Raw genomic sequence first — 19,478 nt, 5'->3', positions numbered from 1 at the left:
TGGTTGTCAACAGTATCCAGGTCTCCTGTTGTGTTCATGTTTCTACCACCTGAACTGTAATCCCTGGGCTCCAGCACCGCCAGTTGCTGCTCAGAAGTGCCGTCTGCAAAGTCAACACTTGCTCCAGTGTTATTGGGGTTCAGTAACGTCAGCTGATCCCCTGCTGTGTGTCCGGCAATTTCTCCTGCTCTGTCCACATTCACCCTACTACTGATTTTAAACTTGCTCCAATTTGGCCTCTGGCTCCTCTCTGCTTTCAGTATTTACCCTGGGCTCCAACACCGCCAGTTGCTGCTCAGAAGTGCCGTCTGCACAATCAACACTTGCTCCAGTGTTATTGGGGTTCAGTAACGTCAGCTGATCCCCTGCTGTGTGTCCGGCAATTTCTCCTGCTCTGTCCACATTCACACTACTACTGTTTTTAAACTTGCTCCAATTAGGCCTCTGGCTCCACTCTGTTTTTAGTATTTACCCTGGGTTCCAGCACTGCCAGCTGTTTCCCAGCAGTGTCTTTGGCACGGGTACTCCTTCCTGCCCAGCCTGGTTCCAGCACGCCAGCTGTTTCCGGGTAGTGTCAACGTCACTTTGCCTCCAATACGTTGTCCTGTCGTGTTGCGGTCGGGTTAGCCGACTCTATGGTGCCTGCAGTTTAGGTGACTCCTATATGGGCTGCGGGATCTGGCAATGAAGGCTGGTTCCATAGTGCCAATAGAACAAGCACCCCCTTTAGGACTGTGGGTTTCGGTAACTCCGACCGGCTCACGGCCTTGCAACTTTTTTTTTTCATGTGTACCTTCTGCTGCCTATCTGAGTTCCAGTACCATTAGCTGGTTCTTTGGAAGTCAATCTTGAATATGTCCCCCTGGGTTCCAGTAACATCAGCTGGTTCCAGGCAGTGCCTTTGGCTTAGGTGCCTCCTTCTCGGTATCCGAGTTCCACCAACGTCTGCTGGTCCTTGGTAGTGCTTTCTGGCACAGGTACCTCCTGCTTAGTAACCGGGTTCCAGTACCATCAGCTGGTCCTCGGTAGTTCCATTGGCTCTTGTACTTTCTGCTACCTATCCGGGTTCCAGTACCGTCAGCTGGTTCCCAGTGTCTTTGGCACGGGTATTCCCTCCTGCCCAGCCTGGTTCCAGCACACCAGCTGTTTCTGGGTAGTGTCAACGTCACTTTGCCTCCAATACGTTGTCCTGTCGTGTTGCGGTCGGGTTAGCTGACTCTATGGTGCCTGCAGTTTAGGTGACTCCTATGTGGGCTGCGGGATCTGGCAATGAAGGCTGGTTCCATAGTGCCAATAGGACAAGCACCCCATGTAGGACTGTGGGTTTCGGTAACTCCGGCCAGCTCGCGGCCTTGCAACTTTTTTTTTCATGTGTACCTTCTGCTGCCTATCTGAGTTCCAGTACCATTAGCTGGTTCTTTGGAAGTCAATCTTGAATATGTCCCCCTGGGTTCCAGTAACATCAGCTGGTTCCAGGCAGTGCCTTTGGCTTAGGTGCCTCCTTCTCGGTATCCAAGTTCCACCAACGTCTGCTGGTCCTTGGTAGTGCTTTCTGGCACAGGTACCTCCTGTTTAGTAACCGGGTTCCAGTACCATCAGCTGGTCCTCGGTAGTTCCATTGGCTCTTGTACCTTCTGCTACCTATCCGGGTTCCTGTACTGTCAGCTGGTTCTCGGCAGTTCCTCAGCCTTCTTGTACCTTCTGCTACATTTCCAAGTTCAAGCTTTTTTAAATGGTTTTTGGTAATCACTCTGGATCTCCCTGACGACGACCCTAAAGACGACGACCCTGAAGACCACCCCGAAGAAGACGACGACCCTGAAGACGATGACCCTGAAGACCACCCCGAAGAAGACGACGACCCCGAAGACAACGACCCTGAAGACCACCCCGAAGAAGACGAGGACCCCGAAGACGACGACACTGAAGACGACGACCCTGAAGACCACCCCAAAGAAGACGAGGACCCCGAAGACGAATACCCCGAAGACGACGACCCTGAAGACCACCCCGAAGAAGACGACGACCCCGAAGACGATGACCCTGAAGACCACCCCGAAGAAGACAACGACCCCGAAGACGACGACCCTGAATACGACGACCCTGAAGACCACCCCGAAGAAGACGAGGATCCCGAAGACGACGACCCTGAAGACCACCCCGAAGAAGACGACGACCCTGAAGACGACGACCCCGAAAACGACAACCCCGAAGACGACGACCCTGAAGACGACGACCCTGAAGACCACCCCAAAGAAAACCAAGAAGATGACCCTGAAGAAGATGACCAAGAGGACAAAGAACAAGAAGACAACCACCAAGATACAGAAGAACAAGAGACAGAAGACCAAGAAGTAGAAGAACAAGAAGCTGCAAACAAAAAGCAGAAGAACATTAAGCATAAGACTAAAAATCAGAGCAAAAGATATTATCTAAATTATAAGCAAAGACCTGGAGGTCTGAACTGAAACGTAAATTGATCTGCATGCAAAATGTAAATGCATGTTCACACAAGGCCATTAGTTAGTTAGTTAGTAAGTAAAGCCGAATAAAGACTTGCGTCCATCAAGTTCGACCTGTTAGTTCTGTAATTGCTAAAGTTGATCCAGAGGAGGGCAAAAACCCCAAATGATTTGGCCAATCTTCACCTGAGGAAAAATTTCCTCCCGACTCTGAAACCAGCAGTCAGAATAAATCCCTGTATCAACCTACTATTTTATTTTATTTTTAAGTATATGCTGAAATCTGCCTGGTATCTAGAAATGCATCCAGTCCCCGCTTGAACTGGTGTAGTGAATCCGACATTACCGTCTCCTCACTCAGTGAATTCCATATTCTCACTGCTCTTACCGTAAAGAACCCCTTCCTATGCTGGTGCTGAAACCTTTTCTCTCCCAGTCTTAGTGAGTGCCCTCTTGTTACCGTAATATCCCTCCTTTTGAACAAATCCCGGGCAAGGTCTCTATACTGTCCCCTAACATATTTGTACACATTTATTATGTCCCCCCTCAACCTTCTCTTTTCCAGGCTGAATAGTCCTAGTTTTGCCAACCTCTCTGGGTATTGCAGTCCCTCCATTCCCTTTATTAATTTTGTTGCCCTCCTTTGTACCTTTTCAAGCTCATTTATATCCTTTCTATATATTGGGGCCCATAACTGAGCACAGTATTCCAAGTGTGGTCTGACCAGTGCTTTGTACAGTGGAAGAACAATGTTCTCATCCTTTGCAGCTATACCTCTTCTGATACATCCCATTACCCTGTTTGCCCTTACAGCAGCCGCCTGACTTTGGGCACTCCAATTTAGTTTGCTATCAATCAAGATGCCCAAGTCCTTCTCCATCTCTGAATTCCCCAATGATTTCCCATTCAGTGAGTACTGGTGACTTCCATTTTTCCTTCCCATATGTATGACCTTACATTTCTCCTCGTTAAACCTCATTTGCCATTAAACAGAGAGAAACGAAAAACAAGAAAAATACCCAAATAACTGGAAGTTTAATGGCCTTGTGTGAACATGCATTTACATTTTGCATGCACATCAATGTACGTTTCAGTTCAGACCTCCAGGTTTTTTCTTTGCAGTTCAGTATGCTTTAGTGCATATAAAAGGGTGTGGCCGCCCTTTGTCTGAGCTGAGACGCTCATTCTGCCTCGGGCTTATGCTTGCACTAGGGATCCAGTCTCTCTGCCCTTTTCCATATGTGTGTCACTTGACAAATGGTAAGGTTTTTTAATATTAGAGTTAGGACTGTCCCATGAGGGTTGCAGTGACGTGGCGGGATAGCTTTTACATTATTTTGATCAAAATTATGTTAACTAAATACCCTTTATTATTATTATTTTTGCACTGTGCGATCTATCCATTCACTTCCAGTTATTTGGGTATTTTTCTTGTTTTTGGTTTCTCTAAATTATAAGCAGAAGATGACTAAGCAGTGTATGGGGGTGAGTCCGTTCCTCCTCGTGGTGCCCCTGAAAAATACCTGCTGCTGCAGGCCAAACTGAACGCGGACAAATCCTGTTGTAAATCTTTTGTGACAGGCAGAACGGAAGGTGTAATCTTCAAACTTTTATAGATAACAACTACAGGAATGCCTGTCACAACTAAGAATATGATGAAGAAGAAGAATATGAAGAAGATGAAGACGTAGAATATGAAGAAGAATAATAGTTGAATAAGAAGAAAATGAAGAATGTAAAAAAAAAAGAATAATAGGAAGAAGGTGAAGAAGAAGAAGATGAAGAAGGTGAAGAAGAAGTTGATCAAAAAGATGCTGATGCTGAGGATGATGAAGGAGAAAGTGTGGGAGAAGTAAAAAAGAAGGTGAAGAGCATGGAAGTAGTGAAACATAAATATCTGACAAGATATAAAAAAGCTTAACATAGTCAATATCTTTGTAACTCCGAACGTCTTAAAAAAAATATTAATTCCTGCTATTCCATTTGATTGGGCTAAACCTCTATGCCTTTAATGTCTCCTCTACCTCCCCCAATACATTCTACATTATTCTTAGTTGTTTTCCTTCATGTAGAATTAACCTACAAGGAAAGAAAGGGTTTATTTTCATTCCGATATTTGTGTCCCATTGACTTGCATTGGTTTCCGGTATCGGAATCGGCGATATCCGATATTTTTTGGGTATCGGTCCGATCCAATCCGATCCGATATTTCCCGATATCGGAAGGTATCGCTCAACACTACTAGGGAGTGCTACATGCCATAGAGGAGTACAAAAGGGGTGGGCCATGCAGGGGGGATCATGCATTATTAAGGATATATAAGAGACAGGTACTTGCTGGTGGTAGTATATTCCATCATAACGTAATATTTATGGGATCCTGAAAAAAAAGGCCCGAAACGAGAAGTTAGCAAATATGGTATCCAAGGACAATTAAGTCAGCGGGTTAGGAAGGGGCTGGGTTATGGATTGTAGGTAGATAGTGAGAGTATTGTGCTCATACTATACCAGAAGGTGGTGAAGACAGAGGTGGGAGAGGAGGTGAACCGAGGTATTAACGATTCTGGAAAACGAACAAACATCATAGTAGTGTAAAAGATACTTGGAAATGTAATACACATGGTCATTAAATCTTGGTCTTATCACAATATAATAGATAACAAAAAACTCTCGTCCTTATTTTTTTATTGGCAGCCTAAAGAAAGCTAGCTATTTCATAGTCTGTTGAGGCCTTTTGGTTCCAATGTCTGTAATGTAAAAATCCAATAGGCTTCACGTTTTTTCAGGATTTTGATCCTGTTTTGTCCTCTTCTTGAAGGCTCCACCTGTTCCAGCACTTGGAATCTCAGTTGCGCAAGGTTATGTCCCATCTTCTGGAAGTGGAACGGAAGGGGAAATTGTACCTGATTGTATCTAATGTTGGACTTGTGCTGGGAAATTCCATCCCTCACCGCTTGGGAGGTTTCGCCAACATAGACCAGGCCACTAGGGCGCTTGATTGCATAGACCACATAGGCAGACTCACAGGTAAAGAAACCTCTTATGAGGATCCCTTGCCCCGTTTTGGGGATGAAAGATAAGGTGGCCCTTCTGTATATTATTACACTGAAGGCAGTTGAGGCATGGAAAAGTCCCTCGTTTTTGGGTTCAGAGGAAAATCTGTTTGGGGACCAGTGATTTGGAGCCTACATCTGCTCTAACCAGCTTGTCTTTTAAGTTGGAGGGGCGCTGGAAGCATGGGAGAAATGGTTTTTGAAATTCCCAGATGTGTGGGTAGCTATTTCGGAGAACCGACCAATGTTTGCGAATGATCCTATGGATCCGGTAGTTGTACGGGTGATAAGTGTGTACGAATGCAATTCTTTTGTCTTTCCTTCCTGGTATGGGTGCAGGTAATCTGTATTTAACTGACGAGAGCAACCTAGAAGGGTAATCCCCTGACAGGAATTTTTCTTCCATCTCCTTCAACCTAATCTGTTTAGTTTGTTCCTCGGTGACAATCTTTTCTACCCTTTGGAATTGAGATCTAGGAATGGATCTTTTTGTGGGATGGAAACTAGAAAAATGTAGGAGACTGTTGCGATCCATCTCCTTGGTGAAGAGATCACAGTATAGTGTGCCCCCCTCATCTTTGCAGACCAGGGTATCTAGGAAGCTAATTCTGTCCCCACTGTATTGTAAAGTGAACTGAAGTTCTGGCCAGACTCCATTAATGTATTTATCGAAGTCTTGTTGCGTTTTGGGAGGCCCGTCCCAGACACAAAATATGTCATCTATATATCTTTGCCAGATTTTCACGTGTCGTTGAAAAAGTGGATTGGTGTAGATGTGGTCCTCCTCAAAGTTGGACATGTATGCAATTGCATACGGAGGCGCCACATTTGACCCCATGGCCGTGCCTTGTGTCTGGACATAAAACGTGTCCTGAAGGAGGAAGGAGTTCTCTCTTAGGACCAACTCCAAAAGGTCAGAGCAAAAATCTCTAATCCTTGTGTCAACATCTGCTTCAGTCAGAAGTCGATTAACTGCTTTAATCCTTGTGTCAACATCTGCTTCAGTCAGAAGTTGATTAACTGCTTTAAGGCCATTCTCATGAGTGATTGATGTGTAAAGGCTACTGACATCCCATGTTACTAGCAGAGTTGATGAGGGTATTCTCCCGGTGTGTTTGATAATTTCCAGAAATTAATTTATATCTAGGAGAAAAGACTTAGTTTGTTTGACCAGTGGCATTAGTATCCGTTCAAGTGTGATCGCTAAGGGGGATAGGATGGACTCCGTGGCTGCCACAGTCGGTCTCCCTGGTGGTTTGTGAAACCTCTTGTGAATTTTCGGGAGAATGTAAAATACTGGTGTAATGCGGTCAGTTTTGATTAAATATTCCCTCGTTTTCTGGTTGATTGTGTCCCGATCCAAGTGTAGGTCAACTATCCTTCTGATTTTCTTGGCAATTATAGGTGTGGGATTACATGGTAGCGTCCTGTATACCTGAGTATTATTTAATTGAGAATAAATTTCAGCGATGTAATCCGAGCGGTCCATGATGACTATAGCTCCTCCTTTGTTGGCAGGTTTAATCACTAATGATTTGTCCCGGGAAAGTGTGTTAATCGCCTCTTTCTCCCTTAAGGAAAGATTTGGGGTGTAATGTAGTTGACCCTGACTAATTTGCCTATTCATGAGGTTAATGTCTCTCTCCATTAAAGAGATGAAGGTCTCTACTGGGGGATTATCCTTGGGAGGCATGAAGGTGCTGTGTAGCCATAGACCCAAGGTATTGAGGTCCAGTGGGGGTGTATCTGGATTAGAAATAGGTCTTTGGATCGACTCAATTTTTGAGAAATGTGCTCTAAGGCATATGTTACGGTAGAACCTCTGTAGATCCATACTCAATTCAAACATATTGTACCTATAAGAGGGGCAAAATGACAGACCTTTTTGTAGTAGGGATAATTGGTCGCTGTTAGGGATGGCACCGGCAGGATCACACAGTATCCCACCGCTGCCACCAATTTGTCAGGAATTTCCAACACACACAGAGGGACGACACCGGGGAGATCACGCAATATCTCACCGTGCCGTCACGCTGGGTTCCACAGACTGGAATCCGTGTTTAACGCCCTCCGTACGGTCACTGTCAGCTTCACGATAGCCCAATTATTAATACTCTCTGCCACCACCGGCCGAGTTTGGAATATAATACAGGCCTGGCCGGACGCCTGCGTTTTGGTAGCGTATATGGCTTCGGGGAAGGGAACGATTACAGAACAAAAGAAACAGAACTATTAAATTTTATATTTAATCCAAAAGGGAGGCAGTGTTTAGGAAAAATATATACAAGGATGTTACAAAGGGGACATTAAAATACATACGCAGTTACATAAAATAAACAGGGTAAAAAAGAAGATAGCTTACTTACACTATACGATCGGGGAGATGATTCAATATAGTTGGAGGAGGGGCTCTCCAGATTATGCTGTTATTGAACAGGACCTGTTGCTTATAATTCTTATTCCCCCCTGGCAATGAGTGCTCCTGTCTTCTCCATAGATTCTTTTATACCTAATGGGAGATCTGGCCACATGCCCCTTGTGGTGACATCATGTGGGCCGGTCTCCAGCCTGTACATTTTTATTAGAAATGCTAACTTCTGCGATAACTCATCGCCCGTTGACCACAGAAGCTTGCAGACTACGTCATTTTTTCCCTTATGATTTTATCTTCATTTTGATATTACATTTCACATAGCTGCAGTTTGCCATTTTGGTGTTTTTGCGCTGCAGCTCCCTGATTTTGGTTACAGCCCTGGAAAACTACCTATACATTCCTGGGCTGATTTGGTCATTACCTATTTGGGTCTCGTTATTGCCGGACGTATGGAACTCATAATATTCCATATCTAATATCGGAGTCAGTGCGTCTAGAAATTTTCCTTTGAGGCTCGGGAAGCCGCTTCAACAGTTACACGCAAATTAGTGCAAGCCTGCGTTTTAATTACCTCCTGCGTCTCTCGGAGACAAGATGCTTGTTTCCTAACAAAGTTACAATACTCCTTGGCTGGCCGTCTTTGTATAAACTATTTACCAGGCGTGTGTTAATTGGGGCTTTTGTGCTGAGCAGAAGGGGAATAAGGGAGGTGGGGGTGAACATCTAGGTCAGGCAGATATGGAAGAAAATTTTCCTGACATTTATATTTTCCTGACAGTCGCTATCTAAGTTTTTAGAAGAGATGTTAACTACCAGGGGAGGTTGCCTACCTGTGAGCAAGTGATCATCTGGGTTCTTGGATCCCCGAAAGCATTGGCCCCGTCTCGTCTTCCTCTTTGTCGGCCCCTGTGGTTTCCTAAAAAAGAAGCGGTAGATGAAGGGCCTCGTCTGCTGCCATCTGAGCTGGAGGATTCTTGGGAAAAGCGTTGCCTGTAATGCCGTTGGGTATCCCGCCATTGGTACACTTTGTTCTGGATGTAGTCCTCAGCATCACTGAGAAATTTCGATCTTTTCCTTTTCTCTAGGTCCTGCCGATATTTGCCAAATGCAAATAAAAGGAACTTATTTTCAATGAATGCAAATGAAAGGAACTTATTTTCAAAGAGTGCCAAGTTTTTCTGCTCAGTTACTGCAAGAGTGCCACATATTAGCATTTTCTGCGTACTTTTCCTTTATATGAGCACCTTGCCTCAAGAATGTCCCACGAGGTCTTCTCCTACATTGACTCAAAAAAAGCCGAAATAATTTCTAAGGTTACGGCATCAAGTGACTTCCTTCAGGTTCTAGCACAGGAACTGAGACATAGGGATCTGGAGAGGGAAACCAGGGGGTCACTAAACTTGGAACTGCATTCCATAACCATTGCCGAGTACTTGCGTGTCCAAAGGATACCCAGAGGTCTACGTGTACCTCTTCGCCCAACCTTCTTTAAAGAAGATAAGGATTATTGTACCCGTTTTGAACAAATCCTGAACAAATGTTCTTTCGATTTGATGACCCTGACCCTCTCTTTCCTACAAAAGACTCTCGAGATGATCAATACACAAATAACCTCAATAGAAACTCAACTATCAAGCACTATGTCAACAGAAGAATTCCAGAACATCAAAACCAAGAATCAGGAATCAGGAATTCTTTAATAAATGGACATGTTATAAGCCTGAATCACTACACACAGAGGTCACCCATTGAATCTGTTAGGAGGAGAAATGATGAGAGCCAGTTGTCAATTAAGCCATGTCTACACAGAGACTTTGTTCCTACTATAGTGTATACCGTCATACCCAAGTATAACGCCCCAATACAGCTAGTGGTGAACTGTCCATGATCCCAATATATGCTGTACAGTAAATGCATACAAGAGTCAGAGAAGAACTGCTAAGAGCTACAGTAGGTTCACAACAGATATCATTCAAATGGAATCGTTGGAATTCCACGTTCTCCAACCCTTTGTTTCATTATACCGGGTTTTCTTCTTTTTCTTCTAGTCTTATTCTCTCTAATGGCTTAAATTAATATACTATTATGTTTAACTATTCCATAGTATGCTTGGGATAGGTTTTTGTTATAATATTGTATGTTTATACATAGGATACGATAATTAAGTTATTAACATGTTATATTTACACTTGTAATTGAGTATCCGAGTTCTCTAATTTCCCCCTTCATCCCTACCTTCCTGTACCCCTTTTTACACCCCATCTCCCCCACCCCACCCCTTGTTACCTTATCCTTAACCCCCTTTACCACATCTTTTGAAAAATTTAATAAAAATTATTGAAAAACAACAGATATCATTCAATGGAGAAAGACAATGATGGCGATCTACAAGTGACACCGGTAACATAAAAACAGATGTCAGCTACCCACATAGAAACTACATGACCAGCAATAAGCACGGCCCATAAACCATAAACACAGCTCATCACTAAGCCTACATATAGGAAATAGTGATGTGAATGATCGCCTCCACTATAAGATGCCACTATAGAGCTGATGAAGCTGTGCTGCTTCACTGCACAACTGTTCACATCCGGCTGGCAGCGATACCAGAGGATTGGTCGATGTGCCAGATGTCGCACCCCAACCAATCTGGTATTGATGACCTATCCTAAAGATAACAACTAGTGATGAGCGAACGTGCTCGCCACTTCTCGGTACTCGCCAGAGCATCACTGTGCTCGACGAGCTCGGCGTTCGGTGAGTATTTCCGGGGTTGCTCCGGCGGGAACTCGGGTCCCCTCCCTGCATGTTTGGCGTTCTTTAGAGAGCCAATGCACATGTGTAAAGCAGGTGCCGGAATGCAACGCACAAAGCAAGGACAGTCAGGGATGAATATTAACAGTGTATATATATATATGTAACAGGTGTTCTGAACAAGGGAATAGTAACAGGGATAACAAACGTTAATTTGAAGTAATAATGAAAAGTCTCTCAAGATAGTGTGATGGACTCAATCGTGGGAGTCACCACGTTAGTTCTTTAACTCTGTATATGGCCCTAGCGGGGGTCACGGGTCATTCCCGCTCGGCCGCAAGTCTTTTCCAGAAAAAATCAATGAAATCAAGTTTAGCTTCTCCCACCCCAACTGGTCCCCTCCCAACCTGAGATCCTAAACCGAACTGTCCCTAGTACCGTAGGTGCACAGTGGAAGTGACGACCCTGTTCACTTGAGCAGCTCCTCTGCTTCCACTGGTGTGACTCTCCTGGCGCAGCCTTCTCCCAGCTTCTCTCTGCTTGGCCGTTGGAGGCAGTCTCTTAAGCCGTGGGTAGGGGGATCCAGACCTCGTCTGTCGGCGGGCGACGTCGGGTCCTGCAAACTCACTCAGCACCGCAAACAGGTCCCGACTCTCCTCAGCAGGCGCAGCACTCGAGGCACCTCTGTGGGCAATCTGGAGTTCATCCACCAGTGTCGGGCTGTTATGTGTCGCAGGTCTCTGGCTCAGGCCTGCCACGCTGGGCTTCTCAGCACATCGGGATCACGTCTGCTCCTTTGCAGCTTGGCGCCAGTCCTGCCTCAGGCTGGACTTTTATATTCAGAAAATCCTTCCTGGAAGTCGTCTGACCGGTTCCAGCATCTAAATCGCTCCCTCTTCAACTTTCCTAACACATCTTGGTTCCGTTTGATTGTGTCTGACCAGAGATGGCAATTTCCTCATCTTTGACACATCCTGCAAGAATTCTCCTGAAGACTTTTTTCTTCTACTACACATGCAGGGATTTCCTGCCATGCACTGTAATGCCGTAGCCTTGTTGGTTTTGGGCATTACAGTGATTGGCTGGCCGTACAGCGTCATCAGGTGTATCTAAGACCGGGCACCGCCGTGAACCAGATCTGTTCCATATTTCAACGATAAAAATCCAGAAATTTAAACTGAACGTGGAAAATAATGACCTCCTTTTCCATTCTGTTGCAGTGTGTCGGTCAAGCTATTCACACTAGGTGTCTGTGAAGGATAGTATTAGCAAATTACAGGCCTGCTATTTAAAACCGTGGTTCTCTGTCAGACATAACACCTATCAGAGTGTTCCAAAATCAGACATTTCTTCCATTTTCATTCCGTTGCAGTGTGTCGGTCAAGCTATTCACACTAGGTGTCTGTGAAGGATAGTATTAGCAATTAACAGTCCTGCTATTTAAAATTATGGTTCTCTGTCAGACGTATCACATATAACTGCATTCCAAAATCAGCCATTTCTTGTGAACATGGAAAATATTGTCCTCCATGGGCAAGGTTCGTGGCAAGGGATGGGGAAGTGGACGTGATGGTGATGGTGCATGCAGAGGCCGAGGACGTGGCCATGGGCAAGCTGAAATTGTGCTACAACAAACACCCACATCTTGTCGCTCGACCTTCCTGTCCCAATTACTAGGGGACCGCAGAACGCCACTATTGAACACAGAGCAGTGTCAAAAGGTTATTGGTTGGATAGCAGATAATGCTTCCAGTCACTTAGCCACCACCACCACCCTGTCTTCCACACGGTCATGTCTCAAGAGGAAGATTAGAACCGAGTATAAGGTTGCTTTGTATATATATCATAAATATATGAATAATCTCCATATTACAACCTACTCTTAGAACCGTATATCTCGGGCCATTCGTATAAGGAACATATACAACGAGGTGCCGAAGCAAAAAATACTACGGATATATGGCCAATATATTGGAAAAATAGAAAATCACTTTATTAGGGAAAACTTTTTTAAAAAAAAATCATTATAGTCATACAGGACTACGGTGGCACAACATATGTCAAAAAGAAATTACACATAGATAGTTAAAACATAATTAAGAACAAACACCAGGTGTCGCCACAGGGTGCAGATATCACATCCATTGTATATCATTATATTCAATTACATTTGTGTCACACAAGGGGACCATGTGAGGATTGCATGTATATGCATATATATGGGGGCTGGAAGGAGGTATCATAACACGGTATGCATGGCCACAGATTGAGCCTCACACATAAGCCTAACCCTAACATCCACCTGCCATAGATGTAAATAGCCCATAAAAGACATCAAAAAAAGAAGAGAAGAAACATGATTCACCTTGTTTGAATGTAGAGGCTGCACGCTGTGTGGCTCCCCGACGCGCGTTACTATGGTAGTGCCCGACGCTACCCACAATGCACCGCGACCCGGAAGTGACGCAGGATGCGTCCCTGCAACCCAGCAACGGACCACATCAGCGTCGCAGCAGCAAAGCTGCCCAGGGACACCGAGAGAGTCAGACGCCACGGAGCAGGGACACATCGGTGTGCAGAGTCATAACGGTGAGTATACACAGTACAAAGAGAGACTGAAAGAACTAAGGAGTAACATCTTATTTGTCTCAGAATTGTCTGCCTAAACACAGAGAGTGGAAGAGGGAGAAGGGAAAGAAAATGGAAGGGGAGAGAAAGGAAAATAGAAAAAAGATGAAAGGAGAGGAGAGAAAGAGAAAAAAAGGAGAGGAGAAAAAGAGAAAAAAAAAGAGGGGGGGACAAAGGGGGGAGTGGGATAGGGGGGGGAGGGGGGAAGGGAAAGACGGGTAAGGAAGGGGGGCATCCCACATGCTACAAATTGATATATCATCCTATAGAAAGAGATCCCATATCTCCAATGTCTATCATAAGATATATAAATTAATCCCATAAGTAGCTCCCATAAATAAAGAAAATAGTGTCGGTGTAAGGCGGTATTAAATAGCTAACTCATTCATCATAACCTCCAAGATTACCACTTGCTCTATTTAGATGCACCAACATAATTGCCTATTGTAAATCGCATCTTGCACAATCAATTTATCAGAATATTTATATATAGAATCACACTAATATATATTATGTCATATTGGGCCAAACGCCAATGTACAATATGGTACACATACATTGTTAAAAGGACATTGTATCATGATGTTGTTAGCAGTGTTAAATCATTACTTAAATACACATATATTACACCACAAAAAATCATAAAGAGGGATAACAACTTGTGGAAAAGTATCATCATCAGGAGAATATAAGATATGATTACATCAATAAATTGCAGCTACATTACATAGGGCAAAATGGCTACATATATACGTTCTTTCAATCCTTGTATTACGTAGCTTCCCAGCAGGGTTGGTATAGTATCACGTTCAAGGGCGTAACATCCGAAGTAGGGATAGTCCGGTATATAAAGTGGGTGAAGAAACAATCTACACATCCAGCCAAATCCAAAGATTCACAGCACCTGATAAGAAATATTATATACAATTAAAAGTAGAATGCACTCTATATATAATAACTGATGCATACGTAAGATGGAACACCAGGATAGGATCACAAATATGGGGCGAAACTATTATATTCATTCAGACCTCTCGGATGTATTGTTTTGAGGGTCCAAATCCACCTTGTCTCGATACGGGCAAGTCTTTGTGCAATAGGACCACCACGTATGCCCACCTCTACCATATCGATCCCTTTTATCTCTAAGAGTTTGGGATTGCAATTGTGATATCTTTTAAAGTGTCTTGGAAGTGTCTTTAAGGTAGATGTTTCATTCTGTTCAGAAGCCGCTATTATACCTAGGACATGTTCCCTCACTCGTGTTTTTAGGCAGCGTGTGGTCATCCCAACATAGATGAGGTTACAAGGACATGTAGCATAGTATATAACGTTCCGGGAATTACATGTTATACGTTTTTTAATCTCATATGAATATCTCCCCGTAGAGTCTACAAAATTAGTACTTCTCACTATGTTGGGACAGGCCACACACCGGCCACATGGGGTACATCCAAGATGACTATTAAAATTGTCAAGGAAGGTACCAATCCTTCCTCCTTCATAGTGACTCCGAACTAAATGGTCACGAAGATTTTTGCTGCGGCGGAATACAATAGTGGGTTTGATCGTAATGTATTTCACTAACACAGGATCAGCTCTAAGTACTGGCCAAGCTTTACTCAAGACCTTCCTAACTGCTGGTATTTGTGTGTGGAAGGTGGTAATGAACCTCACAACATCACTTTCTTTCCTAGCACTAGATTTATACAGGAGATCGTGGCGGGAAGAATGTCTAGCGCGATTATACGCTTTCTTGACAGTTCTGTGACTGTACCCACGTGCATAGAAACGCTCACTTAGTTCCTGGGTTTGTAATTCAAAATCATGATCGCTGGAGCAAATCCTGCGAAGCCGCAGGAACTGCCCCACCGGAACAGACCGAATAATGTGCGATGGATGGGAAGAGGAGGCATGTAGCAAAGTATTGGATGAGGTGGGTTTTCTAAAGATGTTTGTTTGGATGGCATTATCCGGGCCTCGAGTTAGGCATGCATCTAGGAATTCAACTCGATCCGAATCACAGTTGGATGTGAGCCGTATATTTAGAACATTCACATTTAAGTCACAAATAAATATCTCTAGATGTTCACGTGGGAAGCTACGTAATACAAGGATTGAAAGAACGTATATATGTAGCCATTTTGCCCTATGTAATGTAGCTGCAATTTATTGATGTAATCATATCTTATATTCTCCTGACGATGATACTTTTCCACAAGTTGTTATCCCTCTTTATGATTTTTTGTTGTGTAATATATGTGTATTTAAGTAATGATTTAACACTGCTAACAACATCATGATACAACGTCCTTTTTACAATGTATGTGTACCATATTGTACATTGGCGTTTGGCCCAATATGACATAATATATATTAGTGTGATTCTATATATAAATATTCTGATAAATTGATTGTGCAAGATGCGATTTACAATAGGCAATTATGTTGGTGCATCTAAATAGAGCAAGTGGTAATCTTGGAGGTTATGATGAATGAGTTAGCTATTTAATACCGCCTTACACCGACACTATTTTCTTTATTTATGGGAGCTACTTATGGGATTAATTTATATATCTTATGATAGACATTGGAGATATGGGATCTCTTTCTATAGGATGATATATCAATTTGTAGCATGTGGGATGCCCCCCTTCCTTACCCGTCTTTCCCTTCCCCCCCTCCCCCCCCCCCTTGATATGACTTTTATGGGCTATTTACATCTATGGCAGGTGGATTTTAGGTTTATGTTTATGTGTGAGGCTCAATCTGTGGCCATGCATACCGTGTTATGATACCTCCTTCCAGCGCCCATATACAGTGCTGGCCAAAAGTATTGGCACCCCTGCAATTCTGTCAGATAATACTCAGTTTCTTCCTGAAAATGATTGCAATCACAAATTCTTTGGTATTATTCTCTTCATTTAATTTGCTTGCAAGGAAAAAACACAAAAGAGAATGAAGCAAAAATCAAATCATTGATCATTTCACACAAAACTCCAAAAAAGGGCCGGACAAAAGTATTGGCACCCTCAGCCTAATACTTGGTTGCACAACCTTTAGCCAAAATAACTGTGAACAACCGCTTCCGGTAACCATCAATGAGTTTCTTACAATGCTCTGCTGGAATTGTAGACCATTCTTCCTTGGCAAACTGCTCCAGGTCCCTGATATTTGAAGGGTGCCTTCTCCAAACTGCCATTTTGAGATCTCTCCACAGGTGTTCTATGGGATTCAGGTCTGGACTCATTGCTGGCCACCTTAGAAGTCTCCAGTGCTTTCTCTCAAACCATTTTATAGTGCTTTTGGAAGTGTGTTTTGGGTCATTGTCCTGCTCTAAGACCCATGACCTCTGAGGGAGACCCAGCTTTCTCACACTGGGCCCTACATTATGCTGTAAAATTTGTTGGTAGTCTTCAGACTTCATAATGCCATGCACACGGTCAAGCAGTCCAGTGCCAGAGGCAGCAAAGCAACCCCAAAACATCAGGGAACCTCCGCCATGTTTGACTGTAGGGACCGTGTTCTATTCTTTGAATGCCTCTTTTTTTTTCCTGTACACTCTATGTTGATGCTTTTTCCCAAAAAGCTCTACTTTTGTCTCATCTGACTAGAGAACATTCTTCCAAAACGTTTTAGGCTTTCTCAGGTAAGTTTTGGCAAACTCCAGCCTGGCTTTTTTATGTCTTGGGGTAAGAAGTGGGGTCTTCCTGGGTATCCTACCATACAGTCCCTTTTCATTCAGACGTCGACGGATAGTACGGGTTGACACTGTTGTACCCTCGGACTGCAGGGCAGCTTGAACTTGTTTGGATGTTAGTCGAGGTTCTTTATCCACCATCCGCACAATCTTGCGTTGAAATCTCTCATCAATTTTTCTTTTCCGTCCACATCTAGGGAGGTTAGCCACAGTGCCATGGGCTTTAAACTTCTTGATGACACTGCGCACGGAAGACACAGGAACATTCAGGTCTTTGGAGATGGACTTGTAGCCTTGAGATTGCTCATGCTTCCTCACAATTTGGTTTCTCAAGTCCTCAGACAGTTCTTTGGTCTTCTTTCTTTTCGCCATGCTCAATGTGGTACACACAAGGATACAGGACAGAGGTTGAGTCAACTTTAATCCACGTTAACTGGCTGCAAGTGTGATTTAGTTATTGCCAACACCTGTTAGGTGCCACAGGTAAGTTACAGGTGCTGTTAATTACACGAATTAGAGAAGCATCACATGATTTTTCAAAGGGTGCCAATACTTTTGTCCACCCCCATTTTTAGGTTTGGTGTGGAATTATATCCAATTTGGCTTTAGGACAATTCTTTTTGTGTTTTTTTCATTGAAGACAAATTAAATGAAGAGAATAATACCAAAGAATTTGTGATTGCAATAATTTTCAGGAAGAAACTGAGTATTATCTGACAGAATTGCAGGGGTGCCAATACTTTTGGCCAGCACTGTATATGGATATACATGCAATCCTCACATGGTCCCCTTGTGTGACACAAATGTAATTGAATATAATGATATACAATGGATGTGATATCTGCACCCAGTGGCGACACCTGTTGTTTGTTTGTTCTTAATTATGTTTTAACTATCTATGTATAATTTCTTTTTGACATATGTTGTGCCACTGTAGTCCTGTATGTTACATAGTTACATAGTTACGTAGTTTATAAGGCCGAAAAAAGACAAGCGTCCATCCAGTTCAGCCTATTTCTTGTGCACTGCAGCTATTCCGCAGCGTTGATCCAGGGGAAGGCAAAAAAAAACCATGCGGTATAGACCAATTTACATCATTGAGTAAAAATTCACTTCCCGACTCCAATCTGGCAGTCAGTTTAAATCCCTGGATTAATTAACTATCACTAAGCATAAGATGTAATTTTATTGTTCTCAAGAAAGGCGTCTAGGCCTCTATTGAACTCATTAAGTGAGTTGGACATCACCACTTCCTCTCCCAGAGAGTTCCAGAGTCTCACGGCTCTGACGGTAAAGAATCCCCTTCTATGCTGGTGCAGGAACCTCCTTTCTTCCAGACGCATAGTGTGCCCCCTCGTCTTTGTCACCATCCTTGGTATAAACAGGTCATGGGAGAGATCTCTGTACTGCCCCCTGATGTATTTATACATGTTTATGAGGTCTCCCCTAAGCCTTCTCTTTTCCAACGTAAATAGGCCTAATTTTGACAACCTCTCTGGGTATTCTAGTCCCTCCATTCCCTTTATTACCTTAGTCGCCCTCCTTTGTACCCTCTCTAGCTCCAATATGTCTTTCCTGAGCACCGGAGCCCAGAACTGTGCACAATATTCTAAGTGCGGCCTTACCAGCGCTTTATACAGAGGAAGAACAATGTTCTCATCATATGCTCCTATTCCTCTTCTGATGCCATGCCATGACTCTATTTGCCTTCGCAGCTGCTGCCTGACACTGGGCACTCCAATTTAATTTGCTGTTAACCAAGACGCCCAGGTCCTTCTCCATGTCAGATTTCCCCAACGGTTTCCCATTTAATATGTATGGGTGACTGCTGTTTTTCTTTCCCATGTGCATGACCTTACATTTATCGGCATTGAACCCCATTTGCCATGTTTTGGCCCAACTCCCCAATTTATCTAAATCCTCCTGTATCTGTGCCCTATCCTCATCTGTATTAACTACTTTACAAAGTTTAGTATCATCTGCAAATATTGCTATTTTACTATGCAACCCTTCCACTAGATCATTAATAAATATATTAAATAATATATGCCCAAGACAGACCCTTGAGGCCCCCCGCTAGTAACCCTGACACACCCTGAGCTTACTCCATTGATAATCACCCTCTGCTTTCTATCACTCAGCCAGCTATTTACCCACTTGCACACATTATCCCCCAGACCAAGCATTCTCATTTTATATACCAACCTTTTGTGTGGCACGGTATCAAACGCTTTGGAGAAGTCAAGGTGTACAACATCCACTGACTCTCCCCGGTCCAGCTGTGAGCTCACCTCCTCGTAGAAGGCGATCAGGTTTGTTTGGTAGGAGCGATCCCTCATGAATTCATGTTGATATGGAGTTAGACAGTTATTATCATTAAGATATTCTACAACAGCATCTCTAAGAAATCCTTCAAACAATTTACCCACAACAGACGTTAAGCTGACTGGTCTATAGTTCCCAGGGTCACTTTTAGACCCCTTATTGAATATTGGTACCACATTT

The 19,478-nt window shown here is 43.5% G+C and overlaps 1 long non-coding RNA gene across 1 annotated transcript in view; it reads right to left on the bottom strand.

Moving 5' to 3' along the window:
• Window positions 1-4,966: 4,966 nt before the first annotated feature.
• The window catches only part of LOC141165320 (uncharacterized), a 41,946-nt gene continuing 27,434 nt past the window's right edge, over window positions 4,967-19,478 (bottom strand). Inside the window, exons 2-3 of the long non-coding RNA XR_012251142.1 lie at window positions 8,719-8,804; window positions 4,967-5,024 (exon numbers count right to left, since the gene is read on the bottom strand). This is a non-coding gene — a long non-coding RNA (uncharacterized lncRNA). The remainder of the gene's footprint in view (window positions 5,025-8,718; window positions 8,805-19,478) is intronic.

The sequence above is a fragment of the Phyllobates terribilis genome, unplaced genomic scaffold (genome assembly GCF_046119375.1).
Source record: "Phyllobates terribilis strain yellow unplaced genomic scaffold, ASM4611937v1 Scaffold_11__3_contigs__length_659146591, whole genome shotgun sequence".
NCBI lineage: Eukaryota > Metazoa > Chordata > Amphibia > Anura > Dendrobatidae > Phyllobates > Phyllobates terribilis.
The sequence above is the reverse complement of the archived record's forward strand: the minus strand, read 5'-3'. Positions and strand labels throughout refer to the sequence as shown.